We start from the raw sequence: 11,886 nt of genomic DNA, 5'->3' as shown, positions 1-11,886 counted from the left end.
TCTTTCTGTCTCTTACAGGTTTTGCTGGGACATTGTTACTGACCTCTAAAAACATCGGAGATTTTTTTATTACTTTTATTTCATGCCTTAATTGATCTCTTTCACTTTTGTACCAAATAAAAAAAACCCATGGGCTCCTACAGAAAAATCAGGACTCCAAGTAAAATATTTTTCAGCATAAGAGTAGGGGGTGGAGAGAGAAAGGAGAGAACAATACTAGAATTTTAGTCACTTTTAGAGAAATCCCCATATTTTCAAAGTGGACAAATGGAATATTTTTTCCCAGAGACAGTCAGTTAATTAAAAAACCTCTTAATTAATAAAAAGACTCTGTTTGGCTTTAGCAACATGTTCCTTTTATGCCTCTAAATGTAACTTACATGTCAAATGGATGACAAAGTTACGGCAATAAACTAAGACACAGAGATCCTGCGCTAGGAGTTTAAGGGCAGGCAGCCTCTTCTCAGCCACTGAGCCGATCCCTTGCTCTGCAAACATTCATTGCCTCGGGGAGCCCTTTGCATGCTGCTGTTTTACCTGCTGAGGCTCATTGCCATCCTTCCTCTCCTCACTGAAGCCGTTTCAGGCTCCCACTGCTCTGGCAGGCAGGAATCTGCTGCTCCCTTTCAGCCCACATTAACTCATGCTGTGAAGCTCCCATCTGTTCTCATGTACAACATCTCCTTCAGCTTAAACAAGTCTTTTCCTTCCTTGCTATTTACCTCTTAATTTATTTATAAAGAAAAATTTGGTCCTCATCAGCTTCTGTTTTACTAGGCTGAAACAGAAACCCTTTTTCTCCAGATGTAGCAATACCAGTGAGCCATTTTCCAGCACCCTATAATATCCCTCTTTTTGGGTGACTCCATTTGGATTCCATAATTTTGGATGTGGCTCACCAGACCTCTGCACCACAGAACCATAGTCACCTCTCCAGAGGGTTTTCACCTCTACCTTGTGCAGCAGCATTAATATTTCCCTCTGTCTACTGCAGATATCTCATCTGGAAACAGCCTAGGATCACCATTATATTTTTAACAGCACTGATGTTTGTTCTCAAAGGGAACAAAGTATTGTTGTTTTCAAAGGTGTTTTATTCTCCAAATGTTGTTTTCAAGGGTAAACCCCACCATTTTCATCCCCCCAGGTGAACTGTTTTCTTTATCTTGTCACCTAAAGAAAAACCCTTGTCCACAAGCTAGACCAAGAAAAGCCTAGCAGCTTCAAAGGAGGCCTTGAAACAGAGAGGCTGAACCTTTCCTTATAAATAGTCAACAAAGCATTCACAAGTGTGAAGACAAGGAACACATGATGGGTTGCATCTGAATGGTTGCACTTTGAATTCATTTATCTTAACAACAGGCCCATCCAAGCACCATCCAAACTGCCTTCTAGAGCTTATTTGAACAAACTTCTGACCCATGGTTGGGCGTTGCTATATATGCATCAAAAACTACTTCAGAAATGCACAAACAATTGAAGAACCTGGCTGATTGCAGTCCAATGCCCAGGCCTGTGGGCTCCACTTACTTCAGTGGCAGTTACAAAACAGGACATTTGGTCAGCGTCTTCCACCACACCATGTCTTTCTTTTTTGCAGTTGAAGGATGAGTAGGAACAGATCTTTGTGTTGAAACGTTATGGTTGCTTTTCCCATTCCCAACTGCAAGTCTGTGAGACACCATGCCCACAATATTCATGTCAGCTTTGTCTCAAGCTCAGGCTGACCTCTTCTACAGGCAGGATGAGCAAGCTGTGTTTTTAGAAGAAAAAAAAAAAGCTCTAGGACTACACAGAAAAAAGAGGGATGGTTTATTTGGGTCTCACCACTCCTCATCACTCACCACTTCAATAGCACCACTACTATGTGATGCTGATTTGGAACAGGAGATAGATAACAATGGTAAGAAGGAGCTTCCATGTCAATATCCACAATGTGGAAAAGTGGGAAAGAAGGGGTTTGAGGTGTTGCAACAGTCAAAATCCCTCAATCAAGAGGTGTATAGCATACTTTTCTATTTCAGCTCTACAAAGATATGGAGATGATACAAGAAGGTCACATTTCTGTCTTCCTGAATGTATGAATCCATTTCAGGAGACCTGAAATATCTCAATTTCTTATTTTGCCATTCATGATTTTCCAGTATTGTGACAATATTGCTAAATTGAGACTTATATGCAATGTGTTTATAAAAAATAGCATTCAAAAGGGATAAGGATTGTATCTCATCAGCAAAGCTGGAAATAACTAGGAAAATCAAATGTTTACTGCACAGTTCTGTTGTTCAAAGAAAATGCTGACAGCACTGGCCTGCTGTTTCAGGAAAAAATCATACAGACCCCAGTTTGCTGGGAAAAAAATAATCATTTGCTCTAAGAAAGTTGAGTCAGAAGTTAGTGGCTGTTACCCCAGCACATATACTTTTCCCTTCTGAAGGAGCATTTCCCAACCCTAGAAGGAATACCACAAACGTGTCCAGAACAATTACTTTGAAGATATAGTATTTTAGCTAGGCAAGCATGTGTGAAGCATCACCACCGAGTCTGTGTGTAATTTTCCAGCCCACTCCCTGTGGTTCCTCTTTATGTTGGGTCATCAGGCTGTTCCTTCCCTGCAGCAGGGACAGTCTTTTCTGGCTATAAGTCTGCAAAGCAGCTAAACCACTTTTGTTACTCTAATCAATAGCACGGATAATAACTGTGTGAAGATAGAAGAAGGCAGGACTTCTGGTTTTGCTCAAATGACCTCTCAGGCTATTGTGGTCCTCAGGGAGAGGAAGGACAAAGGCATCTCTACATAGTTGAGAGACTTCTACTTTTGCAACAGGAGCTAGGATGAAATCTGCATGTGGCATATGTCGCACAAGAACACCAATAAGCTTCCTGGAACAAGAGTAAATCTGCAGCACAATCTGGATGTACCAACTAGGCTTGCTGCTGTCTTGGGAACTTAGGTGCACTGCTTCTGTGTTTTGTGTAGACATGACCAAAATGGTCCAAATCGGACTGTGGAAGGCTGGTTCCATCATGTCTAGTTTCAACAAAGCAAAAATGTTATTAGGCAAAAGGGTTCAGCGTGGCACTTATTCAGAGACCTTTAGGCAAGCTCTCAGGTTCCAAAACTCACAATCCATAATGGCTGGCTCAAGACAAATGGAAAGTGAAGTGCTCTCCGGAGATGTGGTGACTCTGTGTCTGATCCTAGAAGACTGCAGTAATACCAGAGCATGTGAAAATGGAGAGGGTGGAGGAAGAAACACCAGCAGAATAAATGTCTACTCAGTGTTTTCATAACTCAAAAGGGGTTTCTTCAGGATTCAGCCTAGGTTTTAGGTCCAGCGAATGGAGCTATTCCCTCCCTCCTTCACCTCCCTAGTTCAGTTCATAAACGTGATTTGTCTTGTGTCATTTGGGGATATCAGAGAGCTCTCTTTTCATGGTTATTTTTCTTTCTATAATGTCTCACATTTTCTGCTGTGCTTGGCAGTTTCCAGGAGCTGGATGAATATTCAGAGAGGACTACAGTGACTCAATTTAAATTGGTATGATAAGAAGAAATGCCAGACAAACAGGGTGAGTTTCTCACTTCAAGACTTTGCAATCCATAATGAATAGAAACTGGAAAAGACTTCTCCATATGATGCACTCCACAGGAGCATTTTAGTCTTTCCCTTTAAATTTTTCCTAAGTGTTTATTCTAGACTTTGCCTGACAATAAATTACAGAGCATGCAATTGCCTCTAATGTGGTACAACTATGTGCGCACGTAAGTAGCAAGACAGGTGAGGGTGTGATTTCCTTAAACACACCCCACCTGGCTGCCACTGGAGAGATTCACTAGAATTGCAAGTCTTAAGCAGCGAGTTGTGGTACTACTGAAATTGGTTGATCTCGATCTCATTCTGTTTTGATAAGTAACTTTGCTCCCTAGAATCACTTGGGCTGAAGTTATCATCTCAGCCATGCATGAAGTGCATGTAGAAATGGAATAGTCCGAGAGTTAGTTCTGCAGGAAAAGGATGAAGTAAAGCATGCCTTTACTGGGGGGACCCCTCAAAGTTATACTTGCTAGCAGTGTGCCAGGATAAGAGCATGAGATGACCAATGTAAATGTAGATTACTGTTAAACCTGCAAGAGCTTTGGGCAGTTGCTGCACTGAAACCAGAAGTGAAGTTTGATTCTGAAATAATACTCCCTTTGTATAGTTGCAATCTGTGAGACTTTTTGCACCTTTAAGTAACAATGTGAAGGTGCTCCTTGGACTGTCAGGCAGAATTTCTATCAAGCCATAGGAAACCTGTGTGGCTTGCTGAGGCAGACTGATTCAGTAGTGTCTTTTGATCTTTATCAGAACTTTTAGAGCCAGATTGTCCTTAAAAGTATATAAACTCTTGCTCAATGCCAGGATGATGCTGAAAATTTTGTTCTTCCTGTTGTATCAGAGATGGGTCTATCATAGCAAGAAGACTGGAAACACCACAGCTGAGCTGTGTGCCATGGGGACTCATTAGTTTCCTCCTGGAGCTGGTCCAAGAGTCTTGGGACTATACCCTGATGCTGGTTTATAAGACTCAAATTGATTCCCCCCTACCTCTGAGATCCTACTAGAAGTGCTTACATTGGTCACCTACTCCAAATTAGTTCTCTGTGGGGAAAGAAAAACATGTAACTTACACCCTCTGTAACGGTGGTGAGCACCAAAGTGGGATTTACACCACCATATATCTGAGTCTGTCTTTGGAGTCATTCAGTCCCTCTCCACTGATCACATGAAGAATCCAGCCAATCATCCTGCCTAGTCATCTCACTTTTTGACAGCTCAAAAGAGTTGTTGCAAATCTCATGTTTGGCTCTTAACTTAGGCAGTTCATGTAGGTGGAAAAATATGGACTTTCAGTGACTTCTCTGAGACCACACACAGTTTACGGACAAGGCATTGAGGGCAGCTCTCCCAGGATTCAGGCTTCACACTAATGTCTGACTTCCAACGCTTCTAAAAACTCAGCATTCATGTTTTTAAACTTTTTCTCATGCTCAGAAAGCACTCTAACAGGAAGGAAATAGGAAAAATAGATTAAAAAGTAACAAAGCACACCAGGATCTGTGTGTTATCCCATATCTTCACAACCTGAGGAATTAATTACCCCCATCAATAAACCTCAGGGTCTGGAGATGCTTTACGCAAGGACTCAGAGAACAAGACGAGGTCTGCATTGTCTGATGCTGTGTCATGGTGACGTGATGCCAAGCTCACGTCTCTTCTAGTCCTACCATGAACTTCCCCGTGCTCCAGAGGGAAGAATTCAGCCTGCAGGGAGGAGACTTACCCTCACAATCCGGTGGCCTTGAGTCAGGAAGACATGTGATAGAGCCATCCAGGACGTGCTATAAACAAATGAGCCAATGGACAAAAAATTAATTGTTATGTCCTGGGGATGAGGAGCCACACACTCACAAGGTTGGGTGGGGTTTTTTTGATGTATAAGTTCCTGAACAGCACCATTCTCAGAGGAGCTGGAGTGATCCACGTACTGAAACTAAACTGACCCTAAGTCACCTTGGATTCATGTTTCTGTTGCTGTCAGCTTGCTGTCCTCTATGGGATATGAGTTGCAAAACACAATTTTGTAAAAAAAATACACTGTACAGCCATCTATTTTAAACACAATGTCTATTTTTCATTGCATATTGTAAACCACTTGAGCATTTCTAAAGTGATTCATTCCTTTATCTTCTAAACAAAGAGCTTGTGGCTGCACAGGGCTGGGAATTTATGTTTAGCAAGTAAAAGGATTTCCAAGTTAAGATTGAAACAGGGATATAAAGAGGTCACTTGAAAGCAATGCATTCCTAGAATATAATAGTGTAATTTACGTATGATTGAACTATGCAGTCATAAATCAGTACATGCCTGCAAGTCACACATTAGAAATGACAAGGGAAGAGGGAAGAACCTTCTCAACTAAATTCTCCTTACCTCTTTCAACTGTACAATGGCTCTCTGTGTATAGCCTTTTCTTGCGAGAAGTGAACATGCTCAATGATATTTTAATGATGAAAACTTTAGGCAATGAGTCTCCTGAAGATATAGCTAGGTAGGCTGATGGAGAAAGATGAAGCTAAATACTTTCACCAAAACATGACTCTCTGCACACTTTCTCTGCCTTATAAGCCTGTAAGGTTTGTTGTGTTCATCTGCGTCTACACTCCACTGTCTATAGAGAGCTCCTGGCACTGTCTATACAGAACTCCTTGTTCTGCCTCTCCTGCTGTGCTTCCTATGAAGTTACTTTGACACACACAAAATTTTTTTTTTCTTTTTTTCCAGTCTATCACGTCATGAATGTATATTGTAAATATTTTCCTTTTTTTTTTTTTTTTTAATATTTCTGTCCTTTCTTAGGAATGGACTTTCCTATTTTTTTCTACCAAGTTTCTTTTATCTTTTTCATGTCTGATTTCATATCCTGAACTTGTAGTTCCAGGTCTTACGTTATGTTCCTCAGCTCCTTCATTAACATACAAATCTTTGCGCAGTTTTTGACTGACCATAATCAGTGCTTTGCATAAATAAGGAACAACAGAGAAATACTGGAATTTTTGAATGTGAACAGTCTGAATCTCATGCAAAAGGAACAGGAAACCAGCTAGAAATTACTTCACAAGAAAACAGAAATAAGCAGGGAATCTTGAAATAAAAAGAAAGATAAAAAATACAACAACAATAAAGGAGCTTAATTGGACAAAAAAACTCTTCCTGGGAAACTAGCAGGCTTTTGGGATGAAGTGTGCATTGTCAGGAAGGATTTGATCTGGTCCACTATGAGACGTATTAAAATAGAGAATAGAAAGGTTTTCAGCTATGCCAATAAAAAGACAATATAAGAATAAGACATGCAACTACTGCTCATTGAGTACAGTTTAGAGAAAAAAACCTGTTCTGAGTATGGCATAAAAAATAAAGGAAAAGTGCCTGAGTTTTCATTAAAAATGGTGATGTTGTACACAGGAATGAATGAGGGAGTTACCATACTTGAATATATTAAAAATCCTAATGGACAATGTCTTGAGCAATCTGCTGTAGCTGACCCTGCTTTGTGCAGGGGACTTGGTCTAGACAATTACCAGAAGTCCCTTCCAAACTCAATCATTTTGAGATTTGGTGAAGATAGAGTATGAGATGGAGTTGAAGCAAGATCTAGGCAACTATTAGAGCTGGAGAAGGGAAGAAAAGATGCTGGATCTTCTCCATCCCTCAATGCCAAAGGAACTGGCATACGATTCTGCAAATCTGATAACATGGATTTTAAAAACCTTTATCAAGGTGGGAATAGAACTGTTTGACTGAACTACAGCAAAGGTGACTCCTAGCTTTAAAAGTGGGAAAACTAATTTTCTGGGAAATTTAAGTGTCTAGTATTCTTATCTCAACAAGACAAAAGTGAAATATGTTATAGATAAAGGAAATGAAGGTGATCTTATATGTCCAGAGCTGAAAGGGTGCCACATGGGATGTCTTTAGTTAAGAAGACAGGGATTTAAATAGCAAATGGAAATCACATCAAAACTGCCTAAAAAAGAGACAAAGAATAGGTATTGCAAAAGAGACTCTGTAAGACTAAAGAGGTTAGTATGACAGAGCAATTAGAGGATAATTTTTGGAAGCAAATTTATTGAATATAACCTCCCTTGGAAAAATGGGTGTGCTCTGATAAAATCTGCTACTGAGAGAGAGGTGGGAAGCACTTTCATTACAGAGAAATTCTGCAATATTGGATAAGAAGTAAGAAACACATGGCCTTGGCAAGTGGCATAATGAAAACAGCAATGTAAAGCCCTGCAATTCAGGATCTATAGCCAAAATTTTGCTTTTTCAGTTGGACATAATCCAAAAAAAGTCCTTTGCATACTAATTGAATTTTAAAAGGGATGCCTTTTTAGCAAAATTCAGTTATTCAAGAGGGACGTATCAATCAAGGTAAGTCCAACAGCAATGAGGCAGTCTTCAATGCCTATCTTGTAGGTATACTCAGACCTTGCATTGAGTCCTTGAGATTTTTTATCATCTAAACAGGAAGAACTGAAACTAGCTGGAAGACCAGAAAAAAGAGAAAGTATCTTCCAAGAAGGAACTACATAACATTGATTTATCTGACTTGGAAAAATGAGAGCTGAGAAAGTTGTGATTGTTTTCTAGTCACAGACATGGATGATGAAACAGTGAAGAGAAGCAGCGCTGGCAAAGTGGCTATAAACTGGCTGAGGATAAATTTAGGTTGGACATGAAAGTTTGTGACTGTGGGAGCAGTGAGATTCTGCTGTTATCCTCTGAGAAGGCTATTTGGAGCAAATAACCTCAACATTTTAAATACAGGCTTGATCACTTTAGGAAAGCAATGATATGTTGTGGTTGCCTGGGTTTGCTTGGGGTGGATTCACTGGCCCATAAAGGACCTTCTGGTTCCATATTCTTCTATTCAGGGTTTGTTGGGGGTTTTTTTCTGTCCATGTCGACTAACATCTTAGTGTTTCCCTTCTGCATTTCCCTCTCCAAACAAAGATCTTGTTTCTGGTGAGCTTAAATTTTTGTAAATGGATCCAGGGAGTTATGAACTGAGGAACATTTTTTTTGGTCTGGCATATTGTTTATTTAATTTTAGCAATCTTTCCAACCTAAAATCAACAGCACCCCCAGCCTCTATGAGTCAGTGTTAGGTGTTGATGTGTTCATTCTCTCTCAAGGGACTTTGGAGGGGAGGGAAGGAGGTGTCAAACACATTATGCTAATACCCTCTATTCAATGGCTGAAGAAAAGAGAAAGGTAAGTATGTAACAGCTGGGGTCAGAGTGAACTTAGACGAAACACAATTTGAGAGGACGTGGTCAGAGGGGAGAGATTCACCTGCAGGACAGTGATCCTGTCTAGCTCTGCAATATGGTGATAGATAGGATACTGTATCCAAACTTACAAAGCTCTCCTTTTTTTTTTTTCTTTTTTTTTTTCCAAGAAATACAAAATAAGCCCAGGGCCAGGAGGCATCTAACACACTTCTTGTTCCAGTGAAGAAATCACCAGTGCAAGAGTCTGCAGCAGATCCAGGTACAGAAGGAGAGGTCAGAGAAGAGCAGGGAACATGGCCAAAGGGCAGCAAACTTAGGAAATACATATATCAAAGGTGTTTTGGAAGATCAAAATCAGTATTCACACAGTTGCAACAATTTTTGGCTAAAGACAGAGGCAGAGTCTGCATTTAACAGAGCAGAGATCTCATCTGGGATGGCTGCATTCATAAAGCAGCACATGACCTATGTTTGCACACATCTGAAGAACGGAGGCAGTCCTCTGCACAGTCAAAACATTTGATTCCTTATTTCTCTCCCTAGTCCTATTCCAATGATCATGCACACATTGTTCTTTCACTCCATTGCATTTAACGAGGTAATTTTCTCCAAGACAGTCTCTGGTGCACAACTGATAGTGGTTCTCACCGCAGACATCTTCCTACAGGCAGCAAGTATGAGATGGGGACATTTCTGTATCTGTATGCCCATCCTCTTCCTACACCTTGCATGGACAGCCACAAGACCTGATACCATGCCATAGGACAGGCAATACAGCCCTCACATAATGTCTACAGATGAAAATACCATGCTAGTGAGCTGGACCCACATCACTTCAGGGGCTTTGAACTGCAGAAAACATCAATGCATCAAGTATTGCACCCTCAGGCATATGGTCTTTGCATTGTAGGCAAAGCTTGTTTTAACCCACACCTCTGCCCCAGAGCCAAAGGAGGATTCTGGCTTTGAAACAATGTTGCTCTTAAATAATGTTTTTGTTCATTCCATTGTACGGTTGGGAGTTGCTTGTAGTGCTCTGTTACCACTGACTGGGCCCATATTTGAGAGGCTGGTTGCAAGGTTTGTTTTTTCTATGGTTTGCAAGTGTCAAGGCATGAAATTCAGACTTACATCCATGCCCCTAAATCCCCAGAAACCAAAGAGAGCAAAGTTAGAAAAGGAAGAAAAGGGTATTTAGAGAATCGTTATGCTTCTTTAGAAGTCAATACTCCTAAGAAGTCTCCAGTCTTTGGGCTGTTATTCTTACAAAGCACAAAGACAAAAGCCAGGGACGAAAAGAGGTGAATTGCACAAGAGTCATTCAGAGAAGTGTGTATGGGAGTGAGCTGTGTCCAGAGCACAAAGAAGAGAGGAGGCTCGTTCATAGACTATCAAGAAAATGTCCAGATCTGGCTCATTTAGATCTCTTTCGGTACCCGCAACATTTTCACACAAAATTGTCTGCTTAAGGACACATGCCAGCTTCTAACAAATGTGAGCTGGGAATTAAATTTCCAAGGCAGGGTAAAGGAAGAAAGATATATTATCCTACATCTGTGGGCCTTCTTACATTTTCCTATGAATTTCCGAAGAAGGGAAGGACATGTGAGAAAAGCAAATGAATTTATCCTCACTTGAAGATAAGATTTTATAGCTTTCTGAAAGGCATGTTTTTATCCAGCTTCTAGGAAAGAGAAAAGGTCAAAGAAAAGTCCTTTTCCAGGTAGATGTGATGAGCAATGACTGACTAGGTTAGCCTGTTTGAAAAGAGTTCCTACGTCTGTGTGGCCACTTGCAGTGCTGAGCCCCACATAAAAAGAAGTTCCCCTTGCTTTGCTTTTGCCACAGATGGCCATCACCTTTGGTGACCTGAGCATCCCTTTGCAGGCTGGATTTCAGCGCTGCAAGGGACAGATGGAAAGAACAAACAAAAGCTCCCCTTGGCTATTTGTGTACTATAAATAATATATTTTTAAAGCTGGAAGGGAGCCCAGGAGGAGTTTTTTTGGTCTCAGCTGCTGGTCCCAGGGGAGGTGAATGTTCTAGTGGGGCTTGGGGCTTCAGGGGAGGCCTCAGACAGCTCCTGCACACAGCAGGATTTTTCCAGATTTCACTTTTCACTGGAGCGAATCATTCAAAAATATTTAAAAAGAAGGGCTTAATTCTGCTGCTTCTGGGGGTTACACCGGGGCAGCCAAAGGACACGCACCCAGCCAACAGCCCCTGAATTGTTTGGTTAGGAATTAACGTGTGCGTGCACACGTGTGGGAGGGAGTGGGGGGCCATGGAGAGGGCCACCGAGACTTCAGCTTTGTTTTTTGTCAAAACAGATTGCACGTGGATGGCAGGCAGGCTTGCATGGGAGGGGCTGGGGGACACAGACAAATTACTTAGCTGAGGTCTGGCTAGGGATACCATTAGCTCAGTAAATAGCCTTTTTTGAAGGAAAACTAACAAAAAGCCACCCCCTTCTTCCCCCAGCCCGGGGAAGGATGCAGCAACTTTCCTTCTCCTACTCATTCCTCTCTCCATCCTCCCTCTCTTTCTTTCAGATGCCCTTCTTCAAGTCACCCTGGTTTGGAACCTTAAGTCTCCCCCACACCAGCTACTATCCTCTTTTTCACTGTCCATATTCCCCTTTTCTTGCTTAATATTTTCTCTCTTTTTTTCATTTCTTCCCTCTAACATCTTCTTTCCCTTTCACATCTCACAGATATTTTTTTTCTTTTTCTTTTGGGTCTCCTCTGCATCCCTTCTGCCTTTTCCTCCCTCCTTATGTTATAATGATGCTGTAGGTTGGTATGCTCAGCCCCTGCTGAACAACCTGGCTTCTCCCCAACAGCAGAAAAGGAGAAAGAGCCATGCTTGCCAAGGCCTTCCCCGGTCTAGAGGATCAGATGCACCTACCCCCAGCACAGAAAGAGCCAGTGTGAGCACTACACAGACTTATCCCTTACACCAAGATCAGCTGTGCTGGAACTCAGCTGATTTATATCACCTGGAGACTGAGGCTGAGCTATTTCAATTTATGCCAGCTGGTAACT

Source organism: Numenius arquata, chromosome 5 (assembly GCF_964106895.1).
Source record: "Numenius arquata chromosome 5, bNumArq3.hap1.1, whole genome shotgun sequence".
Lineage (NCBI taxonomy): Eukaryota > Metazoa > Chordata > Aves > Charadriiformes > Scolopacidae > Numenius > Numenius arquata.
Note: the sequence above shows the minus strand (reverse complement) of the source record.